This window comes from Macaca nemestrina, chromosome 15 (assembly GCF_043159975.1).
Source record: "Macaca nemestrina isolate mMacNem1 chromosome 15, mMacNem.hap1, whole genome shotgun sequence".
In the NCBI taxonomy this organism is placed as follows: domain Eukaryota; kingdom Metazoa; phylum Chordata; class Mammalia; order Primates; family Cercopithecidae; genus Macaca; species Macaca nemestrina.
Genome location: NC_092139.1, coordinates 4,618,691 through 4,632,432, shown reverse-complemented (window position 1 = coordinate 4,632,432; position 13,742 = coordinate 4,618,691). Strand labels below are relative to the sequence as shown.

The 13,742-nt window shown below is 37.8% G+C and overlaps 1 long non-coding RNA gene across 11 annotated transcripts in view; it reads left to right on the top strand.

Moving 5' to 3' along the window:
- Nucleotides 1-13,742, top strand: part of LOC112424728 (uncharacterized) — a 264,486-nt gene that overhangs the window by 128,972 nt on the left and 121,772 nt on the right. For all 11 annotated transcript variants that reach the window (XR_011613196.1, XR_011613189.1, XR_011613191.1 and 8 more), the window contains one exon: nucleotides 5,996-6,114. This is a non-coding gene — a long non-coding RNA (uncharacterized lncRNA). The remainder of the gene's footprint in view (nucleotides 1-5,995; nucleotides 6,115-13,742) is intronic.

Genomic DNA, 13,742 nt, shown 5'->3' with positions numbered 1-13,742 from the left:
TTTGTCTTGTTATTCAGTAGATTTAATTTCAATTTTTCCTTGTCATTTATTCTTTGATATACATTATTTAGAGGCATTTTTAAAAATTTGAAACCATTGTAAGGTTTTCTGGAAATCATATTGTTTTCTTAGGCTATATCATTTTAATTAGAGAACATACTCTGTGCGTTTCAATGCTTTGCATTTACAGGGACTTTTTTTTATGGCCCAGCACTGCTCTATCTTGGTAGCTATTCAATGTGTATTTAAATACTTAAGTTGATTGAGAGTGTTGAGCAAATTTTTATAACCTTATAAATTTATTATTTAGTTGTTCTAGTAATTACTGAGAGAGAAGTGGTAAAGCCTGTAACTAATATTGTGGATTTGTCTGTTTCTCTCATTTCCCTGTCAATTTTTACTTAAATTTTCACAATCTCTTTTATTTTTTGCCTAATATCTAGCACTGTTACATCTTCTTTATTAATTAACACTTAACATAATTATGAAATTTCCCTCATTGTCTTTATTAATATCACTTATATATAATTTTTTTCTGATATTAATGTAATTTTCTTATGTTTATTTTTTGCCCAATATATGTTTATCCACACATTTCCTTTTAACCTGTATGTTTATAGTTAAAGAATGTTTCTAGTAAATAGCATATAGTTGTATCTTGATTTTTTTTCCTTGAAACTGACAATCTCTACCTTTTACATGTTTAGTCTACTAACTTTCAGTGTCGTGGTCAGTAGGATTGTATTTCAGTCTATTATTTTGTCATTTAAAAAGATTGTCCCATTTATTCTTTGTTGTTCTCTTCCTTCTTTCCTATCTTCTTTTGGGTTAACTAAATATTTTTGTAGTATTCCATTTAATCTCCTTTTTTTTTTTTTTTAAGAAAGCAGTTCTTTTAACATTTTTTAGTGGTTGTTCTAGATACCACAATATTTATCTTTAAATTATCAAACACATCTTCAAAGAATAATTTGCCATGTCATGAACAATGTGAATTTTCTTTTTTTCTTTTCTTTTTTTTTTTTAGACTGAGTCTTGCTCTGTCACCAGGCTAGAGTGCAGTGGCATGATGTTGGCTCACTGCAACCTCTGCCTCCCAGGTTTAAGCAATTCTCCTGCTTCAGCCTCCTGAGCAGCTGGGATTACCGGCACCTGCCACCATGCCCAGCTAATTTTTGTATTTTTAGTAGAGACGGGGTTTCACCACGTTGGCCAGGCTGGTCTCGATCTCCTGACCTTGTGATCTGCCCATCTTGGCCTCCCAAAGTGCTGGGATTACAGGCGTGAGCCACCGCGCCCAGCCACAATGTGAATGTTTTATAGCTACATACTTCCATTTACTTCCTACACTACTCTGTCCTCTTAGTGTTGTGTATTTTACCTCTGTGTATCTTATGGACCTGCAATAGTTTTATTCTGCTTTAAGCAGCTCATGGTGTGGTATCATTTCTCATAATCCTACATGTTAGCATTTTTTTTTAGCAGCACATATGTGCTGGATGTGAATTCTTTCAGCTTTTGTCTGCATAAAATAGTCTTTATATTTCTTAATTTTGAAGTATATTTTAACAGGATAGTATACTGTAGATTAGGAGGGTTTTTTTCTGTTAGCCTTTTAAAAATATTGTTTCATTGTTTTGGGTCACCACAGTTCTTGTTGTGAAGTAGCTTACATTCTTTTTAGTGCTTCACTGTATACAATATCTTGTTTTTCCCCCGTGGATACTTTTAGATGTCTTCTCTGTCTTTGATATCATCAGTTTGAGTATGTTATTCTTAGTTGCAGGTTTCTTTGTATTTATCCTGTTTGGGGTTTGCTGAGATTCTTGGATCTCTAGATTGATGTCTTTCATCCCTTTTTAGTAATTTCAAACTATGATTTCAAATATTTTTCTTCACCATTCTTTATTTGTGGTTTTGGGGGGCTTCAATCACACTTATATTAAGTACTTCATATTGACTCACAGTTCTCATTCTCTAACATTTAAAAAAATTGCTCTTTTTGGAATATAAATCATTCTATTACAAAGGCACATGCATATTACATTCATTGCGGCACCATTCACAATAGCAAAGACATGGAATCAAACGAAATGCCCATCAACGGTACACTGGGTAAAGAAAACACTGTACATATACACTATGGAATACTATGCGGCCATAAAAAAGAATAAGACTATGTCCTTTGCAGGAACATGGAGGGAGCTGGAGTCCATTTTCCTAAGTGAACTAACATGGAAACAGAAAACCAAAGACTGTAGGTTCTCACTTATAAGTAGGAGTTAAATGGTGAGAACACATGGACACATAGAGGGGAACAACACATACTGCAGCCTATTGAAGGGTGGAGGATGGGAGGAGGGAGAGGATCAGGAAAAATAACTATTGGGTACTTGGCTTAATACCTGGGTGATGAAATAATCTATACCACAAACCCCCATGATACAAGTTTACCTATACAACAAACTTGTACATGTACCCCTGAGCTTAAAATAAAAATTAAATTTAAAAATTGCTTTTTTTCTCTTTGTGTTGCAGATTGAATAACTTCTAATGTCCTCTCTTCAAGTTTCCAAATCCTTCCGATATCCAGTCTATAAAATCAATAAAATATTAATTTTTCGTATGGTGTTATTCAGTGATTGCATTTCCAATTGTTATTTAAGGGCTTGAATATTCTGCAAAATTTTTCTACCTATCTACTGGACCTTTAACACATTTTTCATAGTTATATTAAAGTCCTTGTCTGTTAATTCAATGATTAGGTTATCTATGCATTTACTTCTAATGACTGTTTTCTCTCTTGGTAATGAGTCACCTTTTCTTCCTTTTTATGTCTCATAATTTTAATCCTATTCCAGATATTGCCTATATGAAGACAGTAGATACTGAAGAAATAATATTTACCCCTGGAAAGGTGGTGTGCCTCTTCCTTTGTTAGGATATAAGTGTTGGCAGCTGAGTAGATCCGATCTGCCTTAGAGCTGGGTCCAGGCTTTCATAAGGCTCATCCCCATAGGGAATTAATTCATTTAGGCTGGTTTCATTTTTACCTCTCTGGTGGGTCTTTAAAAACTGATTTTGTGGTCCATCTGTCTTGTTCTCATTGTTCACGTGGTATCAACTGTCTGTTGCAACTTTCTGTATTCTTGTGATAACACATTTCTGTTATCTTTGTTGCTATTATGATGTGATGATTTTACCAACTGCAACAACTATTTTAATCGGTGTTAAGTCATTAAGCTGTAACGTAAATCATAGGCAGAGTGTGTTGCTCCATGAAAATGGGGATGGGGCTATAAAAACTTGTAGGCTTGGAAGAGAACTGTGCTATTTCTTATTGAACAAAATAATGATTAATGGCAGGGACTGTTGGAAACCAGCTGGTTTCCATGCCTACTTTAAAAGCAACACTCAACTTTAAGAAGCCGTAGACTGGATAAAGAAAATGTGACACATATATATCATGGAATACTATGTAGCCATAAAAAAGAGCAAAGTCATGTCCTTTGCAGAAGCATGGATGGAGCTGGAGCCCATTATTCTTAGCAAATGAACACAGGAACAGAAAACTAAATACCGCATATTCTCACTTATAAGTGGGAGCCAAATTACGAGAACACATGGACACTTAGAGGGAAACAACACACATTGGGGCCTTTTAGAGGGTGGAGGGTGGGAAGAGAGGATCAGAAAAAAACTAATGGGTACTAGGATTAATACCTGGGTGATTAAATAATCTGTACAGCAAACCCCATGACACAGTTTACCTATGTAACAAACCTGCACTTATACCCCTGAACTTAAAATAAAAGTTAAAAAAAATACAAAAAAATATTTAAGAAGCCATATCTCTCATCCTGCATTCAACCTGAGCAGTCTGAGGGCAGTTGTAAGTCCATATGATAATTCCCAAACAGTACGTAAAATTTTAGTGTAACTGAAGCCCCAGAGAAAAGGGCCTGGGGCCTCCGTGGGGATACTAGGAGAAGCTGATGGGAGATCTTTGCATATGGTTATTAAATAAGCTGGAATTCCAATGCAAATCATGTGCATTTTATAGGCATGTGACAATAAATTGGGGGGTAACAGGAAGCTATAAGGATTAGAGTTTTCTAAGAGGCTCCAAGAGGTGAATAAAATCCATTCAAAAACCATTTATTGAACATCTACTACATTTCAGATTCTGGGTTAGAACAGGTTAATATGAGATAATGTTTCTTGAACCAACATTTTCCCCAGGAACTTTGCTAAGCATTTTGTGTACATTATTTCAATTTATCTTTATCATAACCCCATGAGATGGTTACTACCCTAATGCCTGTTTTATAGGCTTAGAAATGCACAGAGAGTAAATAACATTCTGAAGCTTCCATGGTTAGTAGCATGTAATGGTGGTATAATTTGACCCTTGGCTAGCTGAAATCACAATTCTGCTTTACAAGTGAAGGAATTGAGGCATTGTCCGTGACATCATGCACTTCACGGAAGCAGGTACTGTCCGTTAAACCATGGACTTCCCATACACAGACGGCATTTGTTTGGTTTTATTTCTCTGTCTCCTGTGCCCAGTATCATATCTATACATTGCGGAGCCTCAATAAATATTTGAATGAAGAAATAGGTTTATTAATGAATGCTAGGTGCTAGGAATAGTAGGATAAGGCAGTCATGCTTCTGCTCCCACTCCAAGCCAAGGTGGGCAAGGTAAGCAAGCAAATGAGCAGATCCCACGGATCACGGAGGATTGACGGAAAGCTGGGCACCATGTACTGTCCTTGTCACATCCTATTTACTCAACTGTCTCCCGCTTTGGACTCTGAAGTTCTTGATAGTGTGTCTGTATCCACTTATCATTTTGTGCCCATCCTTTTATTTGACAGGGACCAAGATGCTTGATCAGTGGCTGATGAGTAAGTGCTAAGTGGAGGAAGCAGGGGTGAACTTATTTCACCATGGGAGGAGGTTTCACAAAGGCAGTAACATCTGAGCATAGTGTATTTTAGTATAATTCAAATGGGTTTCCCCTACTGGTAAAGAAGAGTTTTTGTCTAGACTAAGAAATCGGATCGCAAGCAATGGAGGACATAGAGTCTTAAAGAGAATAAGGAAGTATGTCCAAGAGGAGACGAAGTAGGTAGGGGAAGGGAAAAAGGCAGAAAGGAAGAGGAGAAAGAAAGGGAAAGGGAGGAAGAGGAGGAGGAAACAGAGAAAGAGAAAGAGGAGGAGAAAGGAGAGGAGGAGGAGAACTGATGGAGGGAGGGAGAGAGAAAGAGAACCTTGATACAATTGAAACCCCTACACGGGTCATCTCTGAATGCCAATCCTTTGGGCTTCTCAGTTATGAGTTCTTACATCCCCTGTTTTGACCGAGACTGGTTTGAATTTGGTCCCAATTTAGCAAATGAAAGCATTTTAACTATATATTGATTACTTTCTGTTCAGTGGTTGTATCTTAACCTATTTTTACATCCATTTAAAGTAAAAGTTGGCAAATTGTAACCAATGGGCCGAATCTGGCCCACCGTCTGCTTTTATACAGTCCATGAGCTAAGAATAAGAATAGTCATTGCATTTTAGAATGGTTGAAAGATGAAAGAATATGACATTCGTAAGGCATATGAAATTCAAATGTCAGTGTCTTAAATAAAGTTTTTGGAAGACAGCCAAGCCATTCATTAATGTGTCGTCTATAGCTACTTGATTCTCATACACATGAGGCAGAATTGAGAAGCTGAACTGAGACTGGATGGCTCACAAAGCCTAAAATATTCACCATCTGCCCCTTTACAGAAAATGTTTGCCAATCCCTGACCTAAAGAATCTACTGCAGAAAGCATTGGCATTTGGGGGGGCCATTAAGAAGATGCCCTTTATTTAGGGATGAGAAGGGGGCAGAAAGCCCCATGTTCATTCTAGAATTGCCCCTTAAAGCTCTGACCTCCCAGTCTCTGCCTCCCTCACCTTTCTTTACCTCGCTTTGTTTGGGCACCAGGCATGTTCCAGGCCCTGCGGGGGGCAGTCACGAGTGAAAATTGCACTTGACCGAAGGTCCAGAGACCATTTACACACCGCACAATTCCTGAGGACTCGCCCAACGCCTCTGACTTCCAGGTAGTGAAGTGGGGTACTTAATGACACCCTTTTCCTAGGTTAACCGGGAAGATTAAGTGCATCATGATACAGGTCTGTTACATAGAAATAGGCAGCAAATGCTTCCTCTCACTATTATTGTGAGAAGCAGTGAGATAAACTTTGGGAAAGCACTTTGTAAATGATAATGCACAGCTGAAGGGAAATAAATATAATGTTATAATAATGGCTACATGTGCAGTTAGGACCTAAATGACTTCAGAGTCACTACATTTCCCCCCCTTCGATTACATAATTTTATATTGCAAACCTAATCGATGCCCTTGAACATTTAGAATAGTGCAAAAACATAAACAATGAAAAGTAAGAGTCCCCTGTCCCTCCCACATTCTTCCCAAAGGCAGATGAGGTTGTTATTTTTATACACTTCAGAAATGGTCTCCACATATGTCACTAGTGAGTATTTGGGGTGTGTGTATGTATTTCTGTGTATGCGCCTGTACCACCATCTCTGTTTCATATCAATGACCATAACGTAACCTGATCTTTACCTGACTGCATTTACTTAAAAAAGTTATTACATTCACCAGGGATATGTTCAAGAATGTCTAAAGCAGTACTGTTTGTAATAGCTAAAAACTAGAGAGAAACTAAATATCTGTCAACATGGGAATGAGTCAGCAAATTGTATATTTATACAATAGAATGTTATCCATGGATAAGAACGAACAAACTACAGCTGTCCCCGACAAAGTGGGCAAATATCACAGACATCATCTTGACTAAAAGAATCCAGAGGTGAAAGTGTAAATGGCCCCAGGACTTAGCTGTGAGGTCACACGTTAGGATGGTGGTCATCCTGTGTAAGAGAAACCCTGGGTGGTTGCCTACAATGTCCTGCTCCCTGGTGTAGCTGTTGGCTGCCCAATGTGTAGACTTTGTGAAAATTCATCATCACATATGGTTTGTGCACATTTCTGTAAGCATTATTTTCTTCCATAAAATTCATGCTAGAAATTTTAAAAAGCATATCTTGGAAATCAATTTGAGAACATATGGGTTTGCCTCCTCTTTCGTAGCTGTAGACACCTTTATTGTACAGACGGATGGCGTTTTCCCTCAGACTCCCACCTTCTCATGCACATTTGTTTCCAGCTATTTGCTGTTGCATGCATTTTCCAAGATATTTTCTAATCACCCTTCTAAACAGAAGCAGGTTGTTATGAGCACAGACAGATGATACCATGGGGCATGGAACCAATTCTGCCCTGCAGATGCCAAGAGGGAGCTCAGCCTGTTCCAGGCCACCACACAGGTGCGTGGAGCCCTGACCCTTCCTGACCCAACAATGGCATCGTGTGGGCAGACATGCTGCCTGCACGGACGCATTGCTGCCAATGGTATTCCCAAGGCATGGGGTTGTTACTTGCATTTTCTCGTTGTCATGAGCACCCAGTGTTCTGAATATTAATGAAACCATTTGCAGCCTCCTTTGCAGCCTTAAAATATTCAGCATCAGACATACTGTTTTGTTCCCATTTCAGCCAAGTTTTATTTCTCTTAACCAGCTTTGTTGTTGTAAAGTAAAATTAATGTATGATTTCAGTGTTTAAATCTCAATTCTCAGCAATTCACGACAGATTGCAAGTGAATATGATTTGTTCGTTAACACCTAATGGGTTGAAATAATTTATTGCACAAACATTTCCAGGAAAATGAAGCCACTTGAGCAAGAGCAAAGCAGGAAATGTTACTTGTTTATCTAATAAACTACCCTAGGGTGAGTGAGTACATTAGCATTGCACAAACTTTGTGACTTATTTATCATCACTATTTATTATTAAAACTTTATCTGCTTCAACTTAGTGAATGGCTGCCTTGGGATACACCGCTTGGAGCAACAACAACAAAATAAAGTTTATGCAATTTGCATAATATTGTACAAAGAATATTAGCTTAGAACAATATGAATCCCTGGATCATTTGCACAGCCCTTTGGTGTTTAATGTTGGTAAATATTTAAATAACAGCAAGCCTGTATCATTATAAAGATTTCTCTTTCTAATCTGCCCTGGATGTACAGCTGTTGTAAATCACCACAATCACGCGATTTGACTTGGAGAATGTTAGGGATGATGAAGAAGCACTTGTTGCTTATGTTGGCAAAGATGATGGAGACAGAAGCACCTGCAGGAGACGTCTGAGACAGGATGCTGAGGTCTTGCTGTATTTCCTTTTTGATCGTTAATGACAGCGTTGGTGTTTCACATGAACTGGGTTCTGCATAGAGTAGGCATGCAGGAGATGGGTCTCTGCAGTTCCAGGTCCTCCTTCACGAATGGAGTATTTGCCTATTAAGAAAAAATATGATTCATACTCCTGGGCTTTTGCACATGCTGTTTTCTCTCTGGGTCATTCTCCCTATGTGTCACCTGCTCACCTCCTAGTTGTGGCTCACTCATCCTTTTGGTCTCAGCGTAAACCCCTGCATTCTTTGTGATGCCCACTTGCCCCGGCTGTGTCTAGCTTGGTCTTGCTGTTAAGCACCTTCTTGATGCTTTGCATTGCTCTCCCACAGCTGAGTCACTCAAATGTCTTTTTTCTCCACTGGACTCTGAGCCCCATGAAGTGGGGGGATGTGTCTATGTTGGTCAGTGTGGCAAATGGTGAATCCTGATTTACAGTTTTGTTGAATTAAAAAATGAATAAGTGAATGCCTATAGTAATCCATTTAAAGAAGTGTCTACATAAGCCACCATCACAGGCTATGTTAACCTTTCACATTAGATACATTAAAAATGAATGCTGGCCAGGCGCAATGGCTCACACCTGTAAACCCCGCACTTTGGGAGGCCTAGGTGGGTGCGTCACCTGAGGTCAGGAGTTCAAGACTAGCCTGGCCAACATGGTGAAACCCTGTCTGCACTAAAAATGCAAAAAATTAGCCTGATGTGGTGGCATGTGCCTGTAGTGCCAACTACTTGGGAGTCTGAGGCACGAGAATTGCTTGAACCTGGGAAGCGGAGGTGGCAGTGAGCTGAGATCGTGCCACTGCACTCCAGCCTGGGCGACAGAGTGAGACTCCATCTGAAAAAAAAAAAAAAAAAAAAAAGCTATGCTAATATGCTAATTCCTTATGTTGGTGAGAGTCTGCAGATGTGGAAACTCTGAAATACTTCACAAGAACACTTTAGCTGCATGAGGCAAAAGTCTTACAGTGATTATTTTATTTTATTTTTATTTTTGGCTCAGCAAATACGTTTGTGGGAATTTACCCTAAAACAGTAAAATTTGGGAATGTGTGGACATATTTGGTCCCAAGGATATTCATCACAATGTCATTTAAAGTTGTGAGAAATTGTAAACAACTTAAATGGTCAACAGTAGGGAATTAGCTGAGAGAGTTGTAATTTATCTAAATGGTAGAATACTATGAAGGTATTAAAATAATGATTTAGAAATATGTTAATGACATGGGAAGAGGTTTATGATACACTCTGGGGTGAATAAAGCAAATATCAAGCCTTATGAAAATATGGTTCCATTTTTTTGAAACAACATTTATGTAGGCAAATGACTAGAAACACATATATTAAAATATTAAGTCATTTTCTGTGGTTTGGCATGATTTTGTTTTTAATGTGATTCTTTTTCAAAATCAAAAGCAAAGTGAGGCAAATAAACCTATGCATTGAGTTGTTGGTTTAACCCTCACAGAGGGACATCAGGTTAAGTTACTATAAAAAGCAGTTACTTGGCTGTACATCTTAATGGCATATATGTTAAGGATGTAAATAACATCAAATAAATTTTATTTTCTTTTCAGTAATTATATTGTGAATAATAACTTTGGTATTTTGTTTGGAAGCTACTTAAGTAAATTCCAGGAGAAATCAAATAAATTACGTTAACATGAACAAGAAATAATATATTTAGCTTAAGAGAGAAAAATATAAAAGAATTTAAATAAAATCCCTGCAACCTTAAATTTGAATTGAAAATATCAGCATAGATGCCCAATATGCTTTCACTTAAAAGATACATTTTCCACCTCTGCCAACTGAACAAGCCCTGAAAGAACTTAACTAGTAGCAATGGATGTACTTACCACCCACGCTGTGACTGCTGAGCACCTATCCACTAAAACAAAGCAGGGATTCTTCGAGTAATGGCTGACTCCTGATCTGGGGCACGAAATATATGAGAAGATCCCAGATCACCTTACTCAACCCCAGGAAGCAAGAAAAAAGGTTGCTGGGTCTCCTCGGAGGAGCCCCACACACTCGGGGCTTCAGTAAGAATAACGACGTGGAATGGAAGCACATCATCTGTGTTCACATCCATGCGGAAAACACAGACAACAGACAACAATGGAGCAAGACACATCAACCGTGTGGAAATCCACAGGTAAAGCACAAAACCACCGCAGAAGCTGCAGCAAATCAACACCACCATGAAATGGATCGAAAGAGAGAGAACCAACTCACAATTTTGCAAACCAGCAAATAAAGAGAAAAAATGGAGCATTTTTTCCTGCCTTAATTTTGCAACTGTACCTCAGGGTAACACAGTGGTTTATTTGGGAATGTTTCTTTTTATATTGAAAAGTTCCAGCTCAATAATAATGATGGATGATAGAATTAGAATATCATAAATTTTCAGCCTCATAGGCAATAATGGAACCATGCTGTCATCCCCAATGACTGCTGGCATCACAAAAAAGAGCAACAGCCTGGTATTGTGTCTCTAGATGAAAGCACATGATACCAATTAGGGGTTTTCTTGAAAAATATTGAACCTGAAGACTGGGGATAGAGCAATACGTTAAATGATACCACAGGGTTGTAATCAAGAAATTTTAGAATGTGAGAGACCCTATGTCATCACTGACAAATACATTGTGAAGCCATTAAAAAGAGAGGAGGAAGAACTTACAGATAGAGATTTAAGCGTCATATTAGGCAACTACAAGGTGAGGCCTTCTTTGGATCCTAACTTGAATAAGCCAACTATATATATAAACACATATACACTATATGTAAAAATATATATATATACACACACTATATATAATATACACTGTATATATGCATACACTATAAAATTTATAGTATATAAAAATATATACACACACAATTCTGTATATATACACCATAGGTATAAAATATATACACACAACTGTATACACACACTATATATACTGTATATATACACACACATATATATACACACTATATAAAATGAATGCTAATGCTTAGTGTCGAGAGTTTAGAGATGTTTTACACTATATAAAAAATATATATACACACAACTATATATACACACACACATATGTGCAATCAGGGAAATGACACTCCCTGGATATTGGTCATATAAAGACGTTATTGTCATATGTTATGCTGATAATGGTATTGTGGCCATCTAAAAAATCTTATATTTTAGAGGTACATGTGAATTATTTCCAGAAAAAAATAAGCTCACCAGAACGTGTGACAGAGATAGCTTCTTTTGCCTTTCACTAATTTTTTAGGTCCTTGAGACTGTTCTGTTTTGAAGACTTAAGATGAGATTTAATTATTTTCAGTGCTCAGAAATTTTCTTCTATAATTTTACTGATCCTTGCCACAACTCCATTTATTCTGTTTCTCATTTTGAATTCCCTTGGGTAAATGAGGTAGCCTGGGCTGGTTCTCTATTTCTCTTTTCCTTTTTTCTCCAAATTTGTCATTCAATCATAATAGAATTAATTGAATTAAATGAAATTGATCCAAAGCAACTTATATGCCACATGGGATACGCCAACATCTAGATTTCACATAAGCCAGATATCACTACAATGGAAAGATTGAAATATGAAAGAAAAATACAAAGATCCTTCTTATTTTGTAGGAAAGTGAAGTTTAGGGGAAAAACTAACAATCACCTTTTATTCTATCGAGAAGCAGTGAGAGCTGAGAGCTTCAGACACACTGGAAATAATATGAAGTATTTGAATCAATTATATGACGGCAACAAAGAATAATTCTATTTTCGTGGGTCAACCACTAATTGCAGTATAATGTTCTCAGCACTTTCATCTGTCGTTGCTGGGAAATATTAATGGGACACTTAAGACCAAGGCTTCAGCACAACTATTGGGTAATTAGGGCACGAATCCCCATGCATACTTAATTGTATGATACAGGACCAGGCTAACTTTAGAGTGGGGGTGGTTTCAGAATGACAATACAGAGAAACACCTCCTCGGTTTCTACAACTCTAAGACATCAGATTAAATTGAGTACGTTAAAAAAGAATAGCACTGACATATCCCAGACTCTGTTTCTGTTCTAATTAGCTTATTTACAAAGTTTAGTTCATCTATTTTTCCAAAAAGACGTTTCTCTGGACTGCCCTACAATTCTGTTTTAGTCTTCTAGTTACTGAAATCCAGCTCAAAACATAGGTTCATTTTCCTTTTAAAAGGGAATTTATTGTCTCATAGTGGAAAAGCCAGAAGCCAGCATCCCAGGCATGGTGGATCCAGGTGCATAAATGGTGTCCTCAGGAATCAGTTCCTGTTCTTGTGTCTTTCCACCTGGTGATGAAGGTGGTCACCAGGAGTTTCAGGCCACATCTTAGCAGTTTAGCAACCCTGCTATAAAGAGCACTAAGGCTCTTGTTAGCCTAGCTGTGGTCACATTTGTAGCCCTAAACACATCACTTGGCCAGGGGGATGCTGTCCATTGGCCAAGCTTGGGTCCCAGGCCTACCTCTGAAGCCACACTATGGGTTCAACCTCCCATACGCCAAATGGCAGAGGGTAGTTCTTTGATGGAAACTTTGTCTCCACAGCCTGGAAAAGGGAATGAATGTTGGGCAGGCAGAAATCACAACAGACATCTTTCGTGGAATTTTAAATAACTTCTAGAATATTAATCACTACTCTGTCTAGCCTGACCATTTCCAGGCTTGCTAAAGGAACAATAGCAAGGCTGACTTGAAATGCTGGTAGAGGCTTTGCTGTTCTGTATTTGAGGGTAAAAGAAGGAGCAGTTTGAGGAGAATGTGGAAATGTTGAGCTGTCCATCTGTCTTTCTCTCTAAGGATGCAAAAGCAGAATGGTCAGATATACATTTACTGATGGATCATTGACTTTTTAAAATTCCTATGAAAAAACAACCTGTAATCTTTTGAGATTTTAGAAATGATAAAATGAATCCCTGCTAGTCAACTATACTAATGTGAAATACAACAGACACTTATTTATTCTAGCTTTACATTAACAAAGGTTACGTGATAGAATAGCTTTCAAGAATGCTGTTTCTAGAACTTTCTGTTTGGTCAAAGAATGAATATTATACAGTCACAAACACATGGCCAGCCACCTGAGGAAAGGTAGCACCTAAATGACACTATGAGATAGGAAGTTCAAATAGTCAAGTGTTTATTAAGGTGGATATTCCGAAGTCTCATCAAACTTTAGCCCACGTATACTGAGCGCTGACTGTATGGTGTATGATTTGCTGTGCCTTGGGGATGCAGATATGTTAATGACATGACCTCTGGTGTCTAATAGGGATGATCTGCTTATAACAGGTTATACATGAGATTAATTCAAAGAAAATGGAGAAGAGGGCATACATAGTGAAATGTCAGGAATTTTATGT